This window comes from Chelmon rostratus, chromosome 6 (assembly GCF_017976325.1).
Source record: "Chelmon rostratus isolate fCheRos1 chromosome 6, fCheRos1.pri, whole genome shotgun sequence".
In the NCBI taxonomy this organism is placed as follows: Eukaryota; Metazoa; Chordata; class Actinopteri; order Chaetodontiformes; family Chaetodontidae; genus Chelmon; species Chelmon rostratus.
This window is the reverse complement of record NC_055663.1, coordinates 3,887,543-3,908,963: the sequence shown is the minus strand read 5'-3', so window position 1 is coordinate 3,908,963 and position 21,421 is coordinate 3,887,543. Positions and strand designations below refer to the sequence as shown.

Sequence of the window (21,421 nt, the reverse complement as noted above, 5' to 3'; positions counted from 1 at the left end):
TTACAACCTTTTGAAATGACATTCATGATCCCCAGAGGATGAATCCCACTAACTTTGGTGACTTTTCCTGAAGCCCCAAAAGTGGGGGTTTGCTATCTTAACAGTTACTGGTTAGATCACCATGACATTTGGTACAGATATCCATGGTGCCAAGAAGCTAAATTTCAATGACTCCGATGATCGTCTGACTTTTCATATAGCACCATCCTCAGCTGTAATTTGTGTTTTGTGCTAACTAGCAAATGCTAGCATGCTAACGCACTATAAGGGATGAACATAGTAAGCATCATACTTGCTGAACATCAGCATGTTAACATTGTCACCATGTGCATGCTAGCCTTGCAGATGTTAGCATTTAGCTCAACGCATGCTTTGCATAAGTACAGAGCCGCTAGCATGGCTGTAGACTCTCTGTCTCGCTGTTGATGTGTGTCTGTTTTCAGTTTGAATTACTCAGCTAAAGATGGATGCCTTGTGTGCCCCCTATATGTGGAATTAAAAATGTCTTCAAAGGTTTTCAGACAATGTTTCTGATGAAAAGATGCAAAAAGATTGCAAGCATGAGCAAACAGAGACTCTGAGACTGACAAAGAGTGAAAGTAAAGGAATCTGAGAGTTTGATGAGTGACGTGTTTATTTGCTTAGTGGAGGGCTGCAAACAGAAGTTATTCCTGAGTTGGCACGTCCTGTAGCGTCTCACCTCAGACACGAGTATGACACTTCAAATGGGAGGTGACAGTTTAACCTTTCCATGTCAAAAATGGGGCCTGGCGTGGATTTTTGATAGATGTGATATTTTCACCTTGTCATTACATTTGACATGTTTTGACATTTTCTGAAAACAAAACAAAAAAGCATCAAGGAATGAATGAATTTCACCAAGATTAACTTTCAGTGCATATTTACTGTAGCTATGTCCTCTTCTTTCAAGACAGTTAATAATGGTTTCCCAATTTCCTGCTGCTGTTTGTATTTACACAAAACCTGCTCAAGGCATTTCAAGTTTATACAAGATGAGTGAAGGATTTTAGCTGTGGTCCACTAACTACATAATAGGCCAAACAGGCAGTTTTGGGATTTTTTAGGGCTTGGTCTCTAAATGCGTAGAAAAAAGTAAAAATGTACTTCAGCCCTACTGCGTGATTTACCTACTGTATCTCTTGACTGATTTTAGGGTCACTTCTGTTGATACTCGGGTACGTGTAATTGGGTTTTGGATGCTGATGATGGGGCCATTAAATGTTCTTGAAACAGTCTGAGCCCATTGAGAGAAACTGTGGCTGAATGTCAAGTAGAATATTTTAAACCTCCAACAAGCTTCACCATCTTTTTGTAAATGAAGGTGTAATAGACTACATCTGCAGATGCCACTTGGCTGAATTTGCCCGCGGCCCTCAAAAGCTCCAAGATGAACTTGTTGCATTAACTTGTATTTCCCAGACATAAGTCCAGACCCTGAGGCCCGGACACCTGGTAAACACCTGAAATGTCCATAGTGGTTTCGTGTTTAAGTCAGTAGGAATACCACATTTTACTATGTTTTTGGGTATTTACTGCAGCCTGTTCAGTTTCCAAGCTATGTTTAAATGAAGAAGTGGATATCTCAGTTTCTTTTATTTGCAGGAATGCATCCAGATCTCAGAACGAGTGCTATTTTGAGAAGTAGTGAAGCCTGTCGATTGAGGGCAATGAACCAGAGCACTGTGTTGAATAACTCGCTCTCTCTCCTCGTTGTTGCAAAATGGGATTCTTCAGCCAAGCATGCAGGGATACCACATACAAAGAACAGACCTAGCTTAATGCTCAAGCTCGACAAGCTCTCAGTGTGTTGTTGTGTTGCAAATGGAAATGACTGCCTATTGGTGGACTCAAAATTGTCAGCCTGTTCAAATCTGCTTGAGACTTTTTGCCAAGGACGCTTTTAGAAGCCTGTGGAGAAACCGAAGCTTAGTGAAAATTTATCTAATTTAAACTAAACACAGCTCCCTTGTGTTTACCTTACAGGCTGTGATCTTAGATATTTAAAGGGCTTGCCGTGATTGGATGATTCGCTCAACATCCTAGGAAAAAAAATCACATGCTACCTTGGCTAGAGAGAAATTTGAATGTTAACAGTAATTTGTCGTGGGGCTAACACATGGGAACAATGTATTTTAATGGCAGACATTTTGACTTGTCATATTAGGAAAAGCACAGGTGTAATTAATAACATTAAAATTGGCTCCACTCTGTTGAAGTGGCCCAGGAGGCCACGACAATCAGCAAATAGGGCTAGTAACTGGAACACATATGGAATGCAGCCATCATTTGGGCTATCAGTTACGTCTGTGCTTGTCTTGCTGTGTTAAAATGCTGTGAGAAAGGCCTTTTGCACCTCAATTAGGAGGATTTTCTGCTTTTCTTTGTCATGCGGTAAGGTGATCTGAGTATCTGGGCTTGGACATACTTTATCAAACCCCTCTGCGTGATTGGAAAGGCGAGACATCCACTTGACTGTAGGACACTGGTTTTGCTGGCAGGCATGTGACGCACACAGGCGTTTCTTATTCTCCCAGTTCTGGCCCACAGACTGTATGCCATTTGTTGAGCTGAAGCAGTCTGCTTGACCCACGCACCCCTTCCCTCCTTTTCTCTCTTTACCTTCTTTCCAAGCACCACTTGAGGGCGGGAACACGGAATCTCTCTGCCCCTTCTCTGAGCTTGTTTGACACCTGCATTCACATATGTTGAGAGCTCCCGTTTAATATGCAAATCAGGTGGAACCCTAGCATGCATGCTGAGTAGACTGACTTTTCAGTTTCACGATTAGGGCTACAAATGGAGCACCAGTGAACTGTGTGGGTGTACTCATTGTGACGGTGAGGTTTTTAGATCTGTATTACCCTTTTTGGAGAGAAGACAAAATGGTTGCCAGGGCAGGTCACGTCATCCTGCTGCAGCAGATGGTTTGTTGCACAGAACCATCTGGGAAGTCCTCCTTGAAAACTGTTTGGAAAAGGGCCGGCACTTAAAAAAAAAATAGATAAATGAAAATCACAGGCTAACTTCAACCAATCAGATCAACAAACTATGCGATGTTGTAGTAGGACTCTTGCTGAAGCCAGTTGGGACTGTAGCAGAAAAGCCTTCAGAGCGTTCTTTCAATGTTTCAATTAATAAATACTCTCTTCTTCTGCTATAGCAGCGTTAACCTTTTTAAGAGCCACCATTGTTGATTTTGAAAGAACAGTCATGCTTTCATCACATCCAACCACGGCCATAGCAGCAAGTAGTTCCTCATAGGAGGCTGATTGGTTAAGACATTGTGGTTTGGCCACAAGCACATAATTTGAAGCCAGGCAAGATGTAAGTATGCATAACTTTAAGCCTTAAAAATTCAGAATTCACCCCCAATACAGTTGCTATAAAGACCAAAACCTACACCATGCTTTAAAGATGTTTATTTATGTTGTAAAGTTGGGCCTTTTAATGTGGGGTAACATGGGGATTGGCTCACTTTTGGTGCCGGCCTCAAGTGGCCACTTGAAGAACTGCAGTTTTTGGCACTTCATTTCTTCATCAGCCGTAAAGGTTGCAGCTTGGTTTTGCCGGGATTGCCCTGGAGCATGAAATTGGCTCCCTGGCAGGCAGGCCTGTCTAATTGTAGAGCAGATATATTTGATTTCCATTAGGCGGTGAAGCCCGAGAAGAGATAGGAGTGTGTGCAGTAATTAGTTTTTTCCACAGGTTATCACACGTAACGATCTCCTCTTGATATTTCTCTCCATGTCTCATAGAGCTTCCATGCTGTTTATGTATGATGCACACATTGCTGCTTCCCAAGGAATAAGTCCCAACAAAAAAATGTTCATTCCTGTTGTTCAAAGGCATATCCAGCCTTGGCAAGGCCAAGTACGTTACTTTAAGGGGATGTGTATAATATTTACAGATGTTTTCACTGAAATCTGTTTCACAATCAAATTGTCATAACTCCTGTAAACAGTCAAAAGACATAACACAAACACGCAGTACTGTGCTGACTCATATCCAGATTTTGCACAACAGCTCCGCCATCAGATGCCAGCTTCCACCAAGGACTGAGGTTTATTCTGATGATTGGGTTTGTGGTAGGGTAGGGCTGCAGTAATGGCATCGCAGCCCTGGTTTAGGCCGGACTGAAGGCTGTGGTTGCGGCTTAATGTTGAGACACATGTTGTTAGTGAGAGCTTTTCAACAACTTCCCTGCTCCTCCTGGGTAATTAATGTATCATAATGATCCATTAGGCAGGAATTCACTCAAGACTTGTCTCCTCTTGACTCAGGGTAGCTGTTCATGTCCTACTAAATCAATAGCTGTCTACTGTGTGCATACATGTCTCCATTTACTGCCTAGTGTCACTATTTTACATGCATGTAATGCCGTTTGGCTGCTACACATGCTCAGTGCATTCACACTTGACTTGTCTGTATAGATCCATTTTGCATCAAGTCACAATTTATGACACTATATGTATGAAACTGTATGAGGAATCATAATGTCTGTCTCTTTTTTTTGTTTTTTTCTAATGTTTTTTGTTTATTTGATTTTAAATAGATACTTTATGTGGATTATCTTCCCTCGATAATATACTTTTTTCATACTGGCCATATACTCAGGTACATGTACTATATTTATCCAATTTATTCATTCATTCAACCTTTATTTTAACTTGGAAATACATTGAGATAAAGACCTCATTTACAATATAGTTGAGTAACAAAAACATAGACGAAAGATCAAGACACACAAATGGATGCTTCGCAAAAATGGCAAAAAAAAGTAGAAATAATAAAAAGCCAAACAATAAAACTGAAGCAATTCACATTTAAAGCAGATGAATCGACTAAAACAAGAGCAGCTGGAAGTGAAATAAAATGCGATTAAAGTGATAGAAATGAGGTAAGCTTTAGATTGGTCTGCATGTTCTTCCAGGTTACTGGTGGATAATAAGACAAACTTGATTTTCCAAGTTCACAAAAAGCAGCTGGGGCCTGCGATGTAATCCAGAGTGTTTGATAAGGGCCCATGTTCAAAGAACACATAAAAGTAATGTAAGGAGGTAAAAAAAAAAAAAAAATCAGTAAAGGCCTTATAAATACTCTAAATAAAAACCCAGCATCTGTCACGCCTTACAGAGAGCAACCTCCACCCAACCTCAGCATACAGCTCACAGTGTCACTGGAAATAAATCAAAGTGCAGAGTGATAAACAGCATCCAAGGACCTCAGAGTGGCAGCACAGTCAATTCATTCATGCATGCATAAGATGTCTCTATACTCCAAGAGGAAAGTTTCCTCTACAACGCAGAGGACGCCAGTTTTTTTCCCTGAGTGTGCTCCCTTCTCATTGATCCAAATTCCAAGATTTTTGTACTCTGGTACTCTTTTAATAATTAAACATTCTTAGTAGAGATGAGGAGCTAATAATCAATATTTCTATTTTTATCTGCACTAAGAAGTAATTCATGATTATTAAGTGCAACTTGTATAGCAGCAAAGCAGTGTTGAAGGAACTTAACAGCAGAATGTACATTATTGCAATACAGAAAAAAATATTATCATCGGGACAAAGATAAATATTTCACCCTTTTACAGAAGAAACAATATTAAAGAGTGAACAGAGCAGGCTCCAGGACTGAGCCCTGTGGGACAGCTTTTGCAGTTAGCACAAATTCAGATTTAACATTTCAAGTAGCCACACACTGATTCGTGTCCATGAGATAACCGTTTGCAAGCAGTTCATCAAATATGATATTGTGAGGCCCTTTTGAAAGCAAAGCACGGTTGACTGAATTGAAAGCCTTTGAAAGATCAATAAAAGGAGCTGCACAGTATTTCTTTCTATTCAAAGCCAGAATAATGTGATTTAAAACAAGAGTGGCGGCAGTGGCAGTGCTGTGCTTTTCTCTAAAACCTGATGCAACCTGATGAGTAGTATGCTTAGAACGTGCGGCGAGGAATGATTTAAGGTAATTAAAAAAATCCAGTGTTTTTACTAAGCGTGATAATTCAGAAATAGGCCTATAGTTTTTAAATTCAGCTGTTGCACCGCCTTTATGTAAAGGAGTTACATAAGTAATATTCCTGACCTCAGGAACTGTACCAGTTAAGACTGAATGGGATGAAATATTAAAATATTAAATATATATATTATCTAAAGGTTAAATAGTTATGCAGCTGACTACAATTGTTGCAGCAAGCTTTAAAAAGCAGGCGTCAAGTTTATTCTCGCCATCTGAATTCTCTAAAATCTGCTATTGCATGGTCCACATCACCAGAGGAAAGCAGCTGTAACGCAAAACGTGGCCTTGACATAACCTGGCCGTCGGGATCAGTCGTGGACAGAGGGGATCGTGTATAAGTTTCATCAAACAGGCTACCAGCACATGCAAAATAGTCATGAAAAGCTACACAAATCTCGTAATGGTGTGATACTGAACACCTATGAGTGAAGACTCAGGGGCTGTGTCCACCAAAGTGTTTTTCTCCCAATGAAAACGCTAGGCACTCTTCTGAAAACACCCAGCTCGGAATGATTGAGCGCTTTTTCGGCTGAGATGCTCTGGTTGCTATGATGCAGAATATAGAGGACAGACCTGCCGTTATGTGGGGTCATGAGATTTTGCGAGCGAGGAAGCATCTTGGCGAGTGTCATCGTTCGGTGCAAGAGCTGACGTTAGATGGAGCCAGCTTTAAGGGGAGCTTTTGTATGAGCAGGGCACATTTTCAACAAGGCCCTCCACCAGGGGACCCTTAACCTGCCAGAGGATGCACCTTAAACAGGAGCTGAAGACATCCAGCCTGTGCCACATGTGGGCCTGTTTGTGTGTGGTGAGGCCTTTTCCTCTGATGAGGCACCTTCTCCAGCCCTATCCGGGAAAACGCCTTAACAGACAGAAGCCTGTGTTCAGTTACCATCTCGTCCATGCCAGTAGGGTGGTGGAGTGCACATTTGGGCTTGTTCTACTGATGGTCAGCGCTAGATTCTGCTTCATATAAATTCTCTTGGAGGAAGGCCTCTCAAGGCCTCAGCTTAACTCCAAAGGAGATGCTCCTACTCGGTCGGCCGATTATTAGCGGCATTAAGGACACAGTGCTCTGACATATCTGGCTCAGCCCTTCTCTATGAAACCAGACCAGGTCTTTTAGGTGTGCATGGGGGTGGCACATCACAGGAGTCAGCAGGTCTGGGCTGTGTGGTACTGTCCTGGATTATAGATCTAGCAGCACTTTTATAGTGAGCTGCATCTATAGTACACTACACTACCTCTGCTGGTGTTACTAGGGACTGAAGGAGAGCCTCTACATTGACATCCTCATCACACAGCCTTCTGTCTGAACTAGAGGTTTCCCTGTCCTGGATGTATGGCTCCAGGAAGTTAAGGTTGAGGATGGACATGTACTTCCACCTCTGACCTCTGTAGACCTGAACCTGACTTCCTCCTCTCTTTCTCCTCATTTTTCTCTCTCCTGCAGGTGCCCCCCAGGTATTTCCATTTTTGTGACATTTTCCTACTACAAAGATTATGGACTTCAAGCATTACCGTTACGTAAATGTATGTTGACCTTTTTATGTCTGTCTGGAGCCAGCGGGATGTGTCAGAACTAGTCTGTCTGGAGAAACAAGGAGAATTTTCTGATCTTCAAGCGTGTTATATATAGAAACACAGTAGTCAGGCTGTTGTTTGTCGTTGTTGTTAAGTCCTTGTACATGTAGGATGTGACGATTCGTCTTTGTAGTATTGTGCCTGACCATCCTTCACTGTGATTGGACAACTGAGCAAAAAGACAGTGACAGACAGTGATGAGTGCAGCATTTTACCCAAAGCTGAACATTTTTCAACTCTCGGCAACCAGAAAATAACGCCATATTAGAGTCTCAGCCCCCTGTCAAGCTGCTGGTGTTTGTAGCATTGTGTAAATATGTGACATTTCCATTGCAACCATTTCAAAAAATACACTGACCTGAGGAAAACACAGTGGTGAACATGGCCCTTCATGGTTTAGAGAGTTCCCCGCCTTCCAGAATTTTGCTGGAATTGAATGCGATTAGGGAATTAGAAACAAATAATAATTTGATTTTGCCTTTCTTATTGCAGATGTGCATTTGTTTCTAAATGACATAAAGGCAAGCCAGTGGCTGGGGTCCCCGGTAGGTCTGGGAAGATCCCAGGCTTTATTTCTCTCTCTAAGTAAGGATGAAATGTCTGACCTTTGCTGTACTGCAGTTTTTAAAAAGATGCATGCTCATCAACTACCGAGTTAAAAACTGATCAAGAGCCAATCAGACATCTCCAGACATGAGTTTAGTTCTCCGGCAGCTGTGGTGGTGACAGCGAGGCCCGTGGTGACCAAAGCGCCAAGCATCCGCTCTTCATCTCTAATCTGGTATAAGATGGATGTTCCCCCTCCTAGCTCTGAGAGTTTCTGGGTCAGGCAGCTGTTTGGTAGCTGTTTCATCCGGAAGGTGAGGTGAGCGGAGGCATGATTTGTACTTGCAGGGTGGTGTTCGCTGGGGAGAAAGAAACTGCTATGGCCAGTAAAAGGAGTTGAGATAGACAGGGCGAGACTTGTGAGCCCACAGTGAAAAGTAGACTTGTAATGTTACACACAGACTTACCTGCACAGGCCCATACACAGGTAAGCAGGTTAGTTAGCCGTGGATTCCTTCTGGTTTGTGGTATTGATGGAGCCTGATGATAGCAACCTCCCATGTTAAGAACAAGCCAGACTATGCTTGCAGCAAAATCCCTCTGCGGCAGGTCGGAGCTGAGACTAAACATCCTGTCATCCCATAAATAAAATCTTTTGCTATTTTCAAACATATTGCATTAAAACTGTATAGAAATGTACATTTTACCAGAGCTTTTACCAAACAAAATACTGACGCATGCACGTGTCTATCACTCAGATGACTGAGTGTGATATAGCTCTGTTTAACTGTTCTATAGCCCGGATAGTTTTTGCAGCAAACTGCAGCTGCTCTTTATTAGCTGTTCTACCACAAGAATGTTTGGAGCTGTGTGGTCTCTGTTTGCTGCATTTGTTCCTCTCATTAGGGCTCTTTTCTGTTTCAAATTAATTGGAAAATATTTTTTTATAACAAATCCTGAGAAGGAACTCTAAACATTCAACAGATTGATCTCAGATGAAACTCTATAAACTGATCTCATAGTGAAAATAATAGGCAGGCCAATGTTTTTTAAAATGGAATTGTGTTTGATCTGATCGGAGATTTGGAATAGCATAGAGATGACCATCATACTGACTAATGAGACTAAAATATCATCAGTCAGTCATTGATATATGATTGCTTCGTATTAAAGTTCCACATCATATTTTGTGATTGGCATTTCAATTGATTCTGACAGACTGCTGCAAGAGAACATTTCCATTACTTTGTTGTTTGCTGTGTTTTAATATCTATAAAAAATAACTTTGTACATGTGTGGCAAGAATATTTAATTATTGAGTTTTGAACACTTCAAACAAATTCCATGATGTTGAGTTGTGGGGTCATTGAATCACCGAGTTGTGTCTGCACACGACATTAAGGCAGCAAAAGCTGATAAAAAGCTCATGTCTGTCTGGCTTACTCATCAACACTCACATTTTCATGGTACTATATGTGTCAGTTTTTCTTTTCAAATGCTTTAACAGTTGGTAATTGGGTGATAAACCCTTTAAATTTCACCTGATCCCAGGCTAGCTTTTCCTCTCTGGCCCCTTTTAATTATATATTCATCAACACCTTCTTCACTATTTACTACAACAAACTGTCAGAATATATATATTTTTAGTTAGACTTGTTTTTCTTCTCCCCATTTGCACAACAACTATGCTCTGCTATGCTATGCTAGACCAGCCAGTGAGCACATTGGAGGTGTGCTGGTCAGTAACAACTGTGTGAAGGGTCTTTGTGCTGCGCACAAAGTCAAAAGTCAGAACCTGAAGGCCTCAACAGGAGCGTTGTGTTGTCACAGCAGGCCAGTGCTGAGCGATACACCAGTGTGACAGAGTGTCTTCACAATGAGAAGCTCAGGTGGTAACCAGCATCACCATCGCACCATCAGTCCGCCTTGAGGCTGACAGGACAGGACTGTTGTTCTTACAGAGGTCACGAGTGGCTTCGGGCATCCATTAGGTATTTCCTGTCCAACAGCCTGACCTGACCCCGTTTGGTGTTTTTTTTCCCCCCTTTCTCTCCCTCCTCACATACCCGTGGCTGTATTAGACAAGCTGAGTGTGTAAGTAGAGCCACTGCAGCGTGTGATCCAACAGGCCATATGTTCGCTGATGTAAGTGCAGTTGCTAAACTTAGTGATCTTATTTCTGTGGCTGCACTCATGGCATCAAGATCAATTATTCATGCAAACAAAGTTCCCAGTAATTGATGTAAGTTGTGTGCCGCTCGTGTTTGTGCATAAAGCTGCCAAATCCTTTCAGTGATTGATCACCACTACATTTGTATTGGTGTGTGTGTGTCCAAGCCTCTACTCCTGCTGATGATTGCGCCGCATGACTGCAAAAAGGAGCTCTATCTGCTGCCTGAATGTAAATGAACGTTTGGTGCTTCCTTCGTGGCTCTTTATCTTGTACAAAACACAGCCTGTGATAGATATTGTTGAATACTGATGACTGTTGTTACTCTGGTTATTGAGAATTTCTGGCTGTTACGTATGGCATCCCATAGCCCGTACAGTAGCTCTTTGTGGGATCGTGTCTGACGATCTGATCAGGACGCCTGCCTGGGAGAATATAAATAGAGTTTTATCTCGCCTGATTCAGTCTTCCTGTTTGGAACGTGGACTGCTCCTGAGGCTACAGAGGTGTCTGGCTCGGTCTGGCCGCACTGCAGTACTTTCCCAGGAAAAGATTTCAGCCCTAATAACCTCAGATGGGCAGGCAGGCCAGGGGGCACACAGGGATTCTGGCAGGCTCACATGCGTATAGTTTGGTCGATGGGGTAAAAAATAAACACAGTGGTCACAGAGCATTAGTTGCAAGCGGAAAGCAAAGCAGGCAGATGTCTCCTCCACTGTCTGTTTTGCGACATGACCCAATGAAGGGTCTAGACCAGGTTTTCTCTTGTATTATAGTCAGCTAAATGGAGAAGAGGGGGTAGTGGTTAAAAGGAGATGGCACTGTATTTTCTCATGTTCATCATTTTCCTGTACGCTATTTTACCATCATGATCCATCAGTGTATGTATTAGGACAACTATTAATTTCCTGATTGACTAGTCAGCTGAGATGTTAGAAAATAATAAAAATGGCCATCACAAAGCCCACGGTGACGTCATCATATGTTGTGGCCAACCAACCATCCAAACCCAAACATATTCAGGAGCAAGTTCTCACTTTTGAGACGCTGGAGTCGGAAATTGTTGTGTTTGTACTTTAGAAGTGACTTAATTGATTAATAGATTACTAAAATAGTTGGCCTTTAATTAATTGACTAATCTTTTCAGCTCTAGTGTGAGTGTGTCCCACTGAATTTAACTGAATAAATAAGCTAAATTAAAAGAATGTACTTTAATTTTTTCTACGTTTCATCTGTTTTATTTTGAAGTTTCAGTTCCTTTTCTGTACTCTGTATTAGTGTATTGCAGCAGGAAGATGTCACGGACAAACAGAGTGATGTTCAATTTCAGCTCTTATGCAGCTTAAGTGTTGTGAAATCTTACTGGCAGATTCAGATGTCGCAGAGAAATTGAAAAATAAAAGATTGATGTGCACAGCCTAAAAAAGGAGGCGGCCCCCTGGGATCTGGAGAAGGGAGAAAGGAGAGGCAGAACTAAGAATATACTGAAAGAGCTTCTCACGCTCTCGCCTTTATCCGAGCAGCTGAAACCTCAAGGGGATATCCCACAAACCTTTCCACTGTACCCACTTACACTGAGAGCTGCTTTGATCCGGAGTGCTGTTAGTATTATGAAATCAATCCAAGTTTGCAGGCAAGTTGTCAGACTGTTCTGTCAAATGTTCTGTGGATTCAGCAGTCATTAGTAAAGGTGGAGCTGAAAGTCAGGCAGTGGTATCCAGGTGGCTAAGGCGCTTCTGGTGTGATTTGCAGATGGTGTAATTAAAGCAAGCTTTGACACGACTCCCGGTAAACCTTGAGCTGAGGAGCGCCGCAGCTCCACAGACAAACTGTCAGGGTCGTTCCTAACACATCACATGTTTCAATCTGTGTGCCGAACCCGAATCAAGACAACACTCACAGCGCGTGGCCCGAGGGCGGCTTTTTCTTCTCTCTCTCGTCATCATTTGAAGTGGCTGATTCACGTGTTTTTCTTTTGATGCTTCAGTCCGACGTCAGATACTCAGGATAGAGCATGAATTCAAAGCAGGGGTGACTTTTAAAAGAGAAAATATCAGCGTGGTGCTGTGTATTGTAGAGTCACGATTCGTTGGCTTGAGCAGTAATTTAGATCTTGGATCAATTTTTGCCCCACAGCTCCTAATGAATCAGCTCACAGATTCTCGATTAGATGTTGTTCCACTGGTGCGCTCGGTACTTTCTCCACAAACAAAAGCAGTGGAGTGTAATTCCATCTTTGTTCTTAGAGAAAAAGAAAACATTTTCTTTTTATCACGCATGGAAGATTGAAAAAGTAGAAGGTAAACTTTACTTGTCTTGGACCCCACAAGTTTAAAGTTTTGAAGCCACAACAGAAAATTGCTGACTAATGACTTGTTAACTTTGCATTTGGCAAAGAGTGACGGGAAAACTGAGTAAACAAATGCCAGCTAGCAGTTGCTCCTTGTTTCACTTTTTCCCTTCCCTGCCTTTGCCTGTATTTTTAGCTATTTCCTCTCCTGCCCTCTTCTTCTTCTTCTTCCTCTTTCTTTTATTTTTTGTCCGTCCATCATTATTTCCAGTCATACGCCTACGGCAGGTTGTAGACATGCTCGGCAGCTTCAGAGACCACCGGCTCTGGTTTTGGATCAGCCGCCGTTGTGTGGAAAAGCGTTCCACATGAAAGCGGACGGAGTGGCTGCCCGGTGCAGGGCCCGTTAGTGGGAGCTCATAGGACGGATTCTGGTCTCTGGCCTGCACTGTCAACCTGCATTTTCCACGTAGACACTGATTCATGAGCACAGCATCCTGCTATGCTCATTATAGGTCACCTAATGTATGAAAAACACTGTGATCTTAGCATGCCTAAAATAGTTGTCTGTGCCTATGATTATCAGGCAGTTGGACAATTTGATCTTGTGACAGTTAGTTATATCCATAGTGGTCAGGAATAGCATCATTGGGATGCATGGCAAATGCATGGACTGTAATTTTCTCGGCTGTTCAGTGCACACTGTCATCTCTAAATTTGCGGTCAGTAATGGTCCTGCCTCATAAGGACGGAGGCTGAGCACGCTCATCTGGCACTGTGTGTTATTTTTGTGTTGCATTGTGTTAAATGGACTGAGAGCTCAGTGTCACGTAGCTCTGCCATGTCTCCAAACACCTACCTTTTAACACCTCGCTTTTTAGCTGTGCGGTGGGTTTTTACAATTAGCAGTTGATTTAATCTGCAGAGTCGTTCTCACTCCCCGTTTTTCTTTCTGTGTTTGACAGGCGAGCAGGAGAGCAGGAGCAGCCGCTGCCTCTATTTCCCACCACATCTGAGCCGGTGAGAAATGTTCCACCCCGCTTGGTTTTGTAGTTCCAGCCTCGAGGTGGCCTAATTCTGTCTTTACCCTATGAAACTAAGCTAAGTGATTGTTTGTTTGCAAAAGATTTCTTTCTAGTAATGTTGATTGACCTTCTTTTTTTTTTCTTTTGGGTCACTTCATTTAACACAAGTTTGTGAGACACGAGAACGGATGTGCTCATGAACAAGGCTGAAGTCAGGGCATCAGGAAACAAAGACGCATTAGGGAATGAGATCAAATGGGCCGAGTTGCACAGCCTTGGTTCCTTGTAGCGGGTAGTTGTGGGTATTTCCCAGTTTGCCTCAGGGTGTTGTAATAGAACAGACAATAGACCTTCCAGGAAACATGCTCCAGGGACTAAATTACAGATTGTTTAGGGCTGACTAGCTGCTCTGGTATGGTTGTGCTTCCTGTCCACCTACCTCCAAACCTTGGTGTGAGTGACTACAGGAAATAGCCCCTTATGCACTCTCTCTCTCTCTCTCTCTCTCTCTCTCTCTTTCTCTCTCTCTCTCTATCACTCACACACACACAAGTTCACACACAAGCCCTTTGCCTTAAATTTTAGAGGCATAACCTGCATGACCTTCAGCGTTCCCTGAAGCAGTAATTGGTTATAGACATGAATTATTTTGGACCATGAAGGCCGCAGACACACATGGGAAAGCAGCCAGCATTACAGTATGTGGTCACTAAGGTGACTAAGTGTCAGCAATAATGAGCACCAACAATCATTGGCCTGCTTCTTTAATTCTGCTTCTCTTAAAGGGCCATTTTGCTGTCATATATGACAAACACGTTTTCAAATATACCAATGATTGGTCATGGAAATGTCATTTTCCTGCTTACTACAAATGATTATGCTGTGCACACTGTGACACAACAACAGCTGCTTCTGCAGCGCTTATATTTCAGCATGTTAATGTATGTGTCAGAGTTTGTGGAGTAAGTGTTCATGCTTGCTAGAAATTATGCAAAGACAATATTACACCTAGCTTACAGTGTTCTTTCTAAATGGAACAACTGTTTGAATAACGGCACACTGCTCGATACAGTGCAGTAACTTGGCCAGTGGTGTTTGATCAAAGCATCTCAGCTCTCTAAGCTCTATTGTGCTTCCAGAGAGAACTTATATTTGGGTATGTTTGAGAGCACACATCAGCAGCGCAGGTAGAAAGCTGCGGGATAGAGAGTGTTTTGATTCAGCAAAGCAGTTTTTCATGTGCTGTTTCACACGGATTTGTCCCTGAACTTCAGCTGAAACTCTGTGGTTAAAAACTGCATGTAATGCTCTCATAGCATTAACTGGTAAGACTCAAAAGTGGCCATTGATTGGCTTGTGTGCGAACTTCCGGAGCTGGGAGACATGTATCTCGTGCAACAGTAGCATTTTATTTGATTTCATGGCAGGTCACAAAGAGCCCAGCCCATTAACAATGTGTCTCAGAGGAAAAACACCACCTAGGCTTTAGCAAACATCAGCCAGGTAGCACTTTGCAACACTGAATCAGCGGTTATACGTTATATATTCCAATACAACACAGAACATTTCTATATAAAGTATAATTTATTGCAGAACTGGTGTATTGCATAGCATTTCATCTTGCACGCTGATTCCATTTTTCTGGTAGCTTAGCACACATTCACACTTAAAATATGAAGGCTAAAGAGGGAAATGAGCTGAGCTGCCAACCTCTTTTCATGCCGCCATCCTGAGGCTGAATGAGGTGTGCTAACACGAATAAGGAAGCTCTGGCTCATGGCCCTCCATGTAAAACAGCCAGCACAGAGTGGGAAAGCTGGCTGCAGCTTTTTTATTCTGGGTCACATTGTATAGGACGAAGCACCCCGTCGGCAGTAGGCAGCAGTGCCTCTGAGGGCCCTTTGCTCCAAAAACTCTGTGTTCCTTAACCATTCTGGGCTCAGGTCAAACACTTAGATCGTAGTCAGGCTCAGTGGCTTCGTCTTCACTTGGTCAGTGATGTAGTGGACTGTGCGGTGTGGCAGCGACCTCTGGCAGGCACTGTGGGTTCTGCACTTAGACGCATGGCAGGGTCCAATGGCCAGATTATTTTTTGGTAAATTTTTGACATAAAGACAGCTCACATCACCCCCCTACAATGCACAGAAAAGCTTCACAGAGAGCCGTAACAGTACAATGCTGCTCTCTCTATTTTGATTCACTGGCAGCAACATCTGGGCCCTCAGTCAGCTCTGGGTAATAAAGGGGGTCGTCCGTGGAGACTGGTTGGTCTGGACAGGCCTTTTCTCGAGCAGGAAAGGGGAAATTAATAGCCCAAGCTGTCACTATAAATCCCTGTGAGGCAGGGTAGATGTTCAGCCACAGGAGAGGCTTTTTTGCTACCCTTAATCACTGTGCTTTTTAAATTCTGCTCACCATTTTTCCCGTAGAGGGGTCCAACAATAGTTAATAGTCTGGTCTTCACATTCAGGCTGAATCCCTCCACTCTGCTGTTTAAATTGTCTCATTTTCTCAATTGGTCTAAGAAGGGAAATCCTTTTTGCCTTATTCTGCCAATTCAGTGCTCTATGTACTACTTCAGGTGCTTTGGCTGGAATCTAAAGCTGATGCCTTTGATAGTGCATGTGTGTGCACAGGTGCTAATACTGCTAGCTGGTGTGATAGTGTGTAGTGCAAAATAAAAGTCAACCATATATAATGTACATAATTATATAAAACGACTATAAAGACTAGATTGCCATGGCAAATTTTTGAAAATTGCCCATGGTAGGGTATGGATACGTTAAGTACAGTGTTTTTCATTATTGCACAGTAGATGAATATATATGTGTCACAATAGAAAGAAAAAAAGCATGGGTTTATTATGTAAAGAAACTAAAAATGTAACATTGCACAAGATGTTGCATGTATGTGTGTATCCAGGATGAACCAGTGTGTATGTGGACACAGTGCTACATTAAACAATGCTGGAGCTGAGCACTCCCTTGGTGTGCTTCTGCGCTGCTTGCAGGTCTCAGGTGTTATTTTGTCATTCACAACTGAGAATTTGAACACATAGTTATTCCAGAGTTGGGAACTGACAGTGTTGCTTGTACAAGTGTCGAAAACTAGGATGAGTTTAGCGAAAGTTTAGCTTGTTGCCCTCACATGCTTGCTTCACCTATATGGCAGGCTTTGCCAGTGACCGATTCACTCATTTGTAGAGAATGTGATGCTACTGATCAGTACCTCATTGATCAGAGCATTTCTATATGGGGCCCAACTGTTTTGGAGTCAGCTGTTCATGGTCACATTCTGCTTTACTTTCAGCACTCACATCAATATTTTGCCTCTATTGTGCCTGGTTCAGATGTTCAGGTCTTTGTCGTAGCATCGTCTCTGAAGTGTGATGAAGAACAGTTAAAGGTGATTATAGCAGAGCTAAAGGCTGCTGGACTGAGCTGTCTTCCCATTGTGGTGTGAACGTCCGTGGCTGGTGGCCTCCATCCTCTTTAATCACAAGCACACAAACCTTTTTGTTCAACTCTCCATTTTATTCTGAAGTTTTCTTTCATTGGAGCATGAGCCGAATGTAACATCTTCAGTCTGTGACCCTGGCGAGGACGTCTCCCGGCTCTCAGTTTGTGGAGTAGCAGGTTCAGCTGAAATGGAAAGTGCTGAGGGGCTTCAGTCAACACCAGTCAGGACACAGTCAACTGTGAGTACAAAGGGGGAGGATGAAGGAAGCAGAGGTTGAAGGAGAGGGAAAAGGGCACTGTATTTCACAGCCCTACTAATGTTCTTTCTGTAAAAACATCAAGGCTTTGCTTCAGTGCACTTCACAGCACGGCTCCCCAGCCCCTGCGTTTGATGGCTGTGTTAGCAGCCCTCAACACAACACCCTTGCTTTGGCAGGGTCAAATGGGTTCAAAGAGTATTCTGGTCTTTAATCAAACTATGGCTGACCTTTTTTTTGTGTAACACAAAAGGTGCATCGCTGTGCCACAAAGCCTCGTTGCAGTTTGATCTTTGAAAGTCCGTGGGATCAGTTGTGTGTATTTGGATCCGTTGTGGTTCAGTGTCAGAGGTGTTACTGTGATTTAAACCTGCTCGTCAAAGATAATTGTTTAAGATGTCGACCTACCTACAGGAATATATTTGGCCTGTAGAAGCTCATACATGTTGAGCATGTTGACCCTGAATGAAAAGGCGTCTCTTTCCGCTTTAATTGGATATTTACATTTTTAGTTTTCTTTCTATGAGTTAGTTGATCTAATTTGTGCATTTCACATGTCTGTCTTAAAAATAAAATGAAAAAATAAAGATTTCTTTGCATCCATCCAAAAGTAAAATTGAGTTTTTGACCTTCCTCAAAAAGCCTGATTGTCTTATATCATTTTGCTAAACTTATGTGCAACATAATATCATATCGAAGTTTGTATGTTATGTTGATAAAGAAGCCATCATGCATCTGTGGTTAGTGTAAGGACATCAAGACCATCAAAGTGGGTCAAAGCAAGATTTCTTTGCTCTTTCAAAACTTCCCAGTGTCCCATCTGCACGCCTTCCTTCCTTCCTTCCTCCCTTTGAAATATGTGTAGTGGCTCTGCAGCAACTCCAGACGATGATATAATAAATGTAAGTTATAATTCCATATCTTCAATTGGGCCTAATGAGCATGGACACAGATGAGCAGGTATTCATCTCCCATAACTGCTTCAGCTAATTCTGGTCTTATCTAGCTATGATTATTTTTCTCTTCCTCTGCAGCGAATGTGGTGTGCCCTTGATGTGCCCTCTGCTGCTCTGACTCCGACTGGACATTAGTGTTTGTGGTTATGTTTCGGATACCATTTAGTCAGAGATTAGAGACAGAAAGCAGCACGGAAAAAATCTGAAAAGTGTAAAAAAAAAAAAAAGTTAAATGGGATGCATTCATATTAAGGAAACGTTCTCATCAGCTTAATCGTGGTCACTGATGTGTGTGTGCTTGTACATGAGAGCTACACCTACATTACATTCTCTAAAACATTTCCAAAACTTCCCTAATTTGTTATTTCCTGCATGAAGTCGCTGCAGCACCTGGTAGCCCACATTGTAATGACTGGACGTCATTCATTCTGTGTTGATTCAAGTGAGCTAAAAGCAGGACCTCGTCCAATCTGCCTCTCCAAACTTTCTCTCACCGCTTGTGTGCCAGTCGTGGTTGTTCAGCATTAAGGCTCGGTCTCCAGTGAGGACCTGAATAGCATATAAAAGCCCCCAGAGTCGCAGATGTGGGACGTTTTAGTTGCTAGTGGAGAGCTCTTAACAATGCCGACGAGCAGTTCTCTATCCTCTCTCTCTGTTTCACAGGAGGATTTATATTCACTGATACTACTGGGAGTTATGCTAACCCTGACCTAATGGACACCAATGTCTAGCACTCAACTTGTGATTAAACCCACATATGTTAAATCCACTACATACCTGTCAAACACATAAACATAAACGTCCTTTTTGTTGAATTTCTGGATTGTTGTTACATTGTAGGAATCAGTGTTGAGTCCTAGTCATGTGATAAACGTATACCTGTGGCATCATTTTAACTGAAGCTGACATTGGGCACAGCGGAAAGCCCATAATCAAAGGCATGTTGCATGTTGCTGTGAGGCTCCACCCAGACAAAGTGGGAAACTGCCATATAAATAACAGTCCTAGTTAAATTACATACGGATGCTGAAGAAGCAAGTGTCTTTAATCAGGGACATGCATAGTCATGCGGCCTCGTGTGGAGGACATTACAGCTCTGAATCATCCGACAAATCACTATAACTTTGCCCCACATCATAATCACGCCCACGTTTTCTGTTAGCTCTGATAGTAGCAGGGCTGCAAGCTGAGTCGGAGTGGTGGTGCTTTAACCCGAGTACCATGACAACCTTATCACAACATGTACGAGTCAAAGCCATTTAATGTGACTGATCTAAACATGTTAGGTAGACCATTCTAATCATCACACATCTGTAGTGGAGAGAATACTGCATATACTGCTCCCTCTGCATTGTGGGTATTATGTTGTTCAGCTCTATACTCATTCAATGTCAAGACATGAACTAGATTATAACTGATTGCTTTCATATTTGGCCATATTCACAGAGGAACGGCAGCACTGACGAACATGTTTCCTTGCAGTGTGCGCCATCTAGTGAATTCTGAGCAATATAACATGAGTGGGCTTCTCCTGGCATAACTAATTATACTTTTGCTTTCCAGTGTGCCTCTTTCACATTGGGTTTGGTTTGCTAGCAGCTTGTGAAACATCCAGCCATACGTCCGATTAGATAGGCAGCAACACAAGGATACAGGTATAATTGAAAAAGGTAAAACACCTTGCAGACCTTGCAGTTAAATAAAGAAACTCTGATCTCACAAGCGATGTCTCAGATGAAACCCAGTTTAAGATGTTGTTTAAAAATATCTGGTAATGCACACAGCACCAAACAGAGGCACTTTGCTTCCCCACAGCTGAATAGAGTGGTCGTGAGTTCAGGTCAGGGTTTTGTGGTGGGTTTTAAATCAATAGTGTTCCAATCGAACATTTTCAAAGGTGTTATCTGTGTCTCTCCTGCGTCTTAGGAGAGATTCAGAGAGGCGAGGAGGGGGAGGGAGGAAGAGAGAGGGATTGTTCACCAGTGGATAATTGGAAAGCAGGGAGACCGCAGTTCACATGATGTTGAGACAAGATGTTACAAGAGGTACTAGACCGGTGTCACTGCCTTAAAATTAATTTTCTGATGAAATTGCTTAAATAACACATTATTGCGCAGCCATGACCTGCTGCTGTGTCCCAGTCGACGCCACTAGAGGTCAGTGTGACCCTGACGTGTGTGCACATGAGGGAGTGAAGATGTCATGGGCTGCTCGGATGGGTAGGAGGGGAGTCTGCAGCATGCTTTATGGTCATGTCTGCAGAATAGCTGCATGGTGCAAAGCTTAGACTGTTTTTTCTCTCCTCCAAATGAAATCTCTTTCTCTGTTTCTTTCTCTGTTCCTTCCGTTGCATTTCAACCTGGGATGGGTTGAACCTATTTATGCGATTTACATAAGCTGGCTTCAGAAATCTGCGCTCACCCCTGTGTATTGCTCAGTGTGAGTGAGCTGACTGTTCAAAAGGAATAGCTAATGACTCCATTACCCTCATTGACGCATGTCAGTCTATTTCAGGCTCGACGACTAACACTCTCATACATGGCCAAGTAAGAACTGATGAGCCGCACGCTGGATTGGCCCTGCAACGTCAGCCTACCCCTTAGGTAGTAAGGAGAGCGATTTTCAGCAAGGCAGGGCACCTTATCCTCATGCCTGTGAACCATCACCGTAGTGTATATTCAAGCCTCGTGTCACGGTGCTGACAGCACTCCACCGATGGAGGAGACGTGCTGGGGTATCAAACATATGATCTGACCTGATGTGGCAGCAGTGCCATTTCTTCACCCCCCCATCTTCCACCACCTCTCTACCCATAACAGGAGCCATCCTTCAGCCCCGTCTCCTTATTGATCCCCATTTGGCCGGGGTTCATTCTCCCTTCTTCGTTACCCGCCGGCGGTCTCCGTCGTAAGCTCGTCCACCGCTGACCCCTGACCCCTGGATGAGAGGAGCCGTAACGGGAGGGGAAGGAGGGTGAGAAGGGAGAGATTCAGGCCATAGAAGGGGCACGAACGAGCGAGGAAGAGCGGAGATGAGGAGACAAGAGAAAGTGCGAGAGAGTGATTGGGCAGCTGGGTAGAGACGAATGGCATTA

General features: G+C 42.9%; 1 protein-coding gene across 2 annotated transcripts in view; it reads left to right on the top strand.

Moving 5' to 3' along the window:
• The window catches only part of tspan9a (tetraspanin 9a), a 153,488-nt gene that overhangs the window by 7,202 nt on the left and 124,865 nt on the right, over positions 1-21,421 (top strand). Inside the window, exon 2 of one of the 2 annotated variants that reach the window (XM_041939369.1) lies at positions 13,597-13,651. The exons of the other annotated variant lie outside the window; for it this stretch is intronic. The gene's annotated coding sequence lies outside the window, so the exon portion shown is untranslated. The remainder of the gene's footprint in view (positions 1-13,596; positions 13,652-21,421) is intronic. 2 annotated transcript variants of the gene reach the window in all.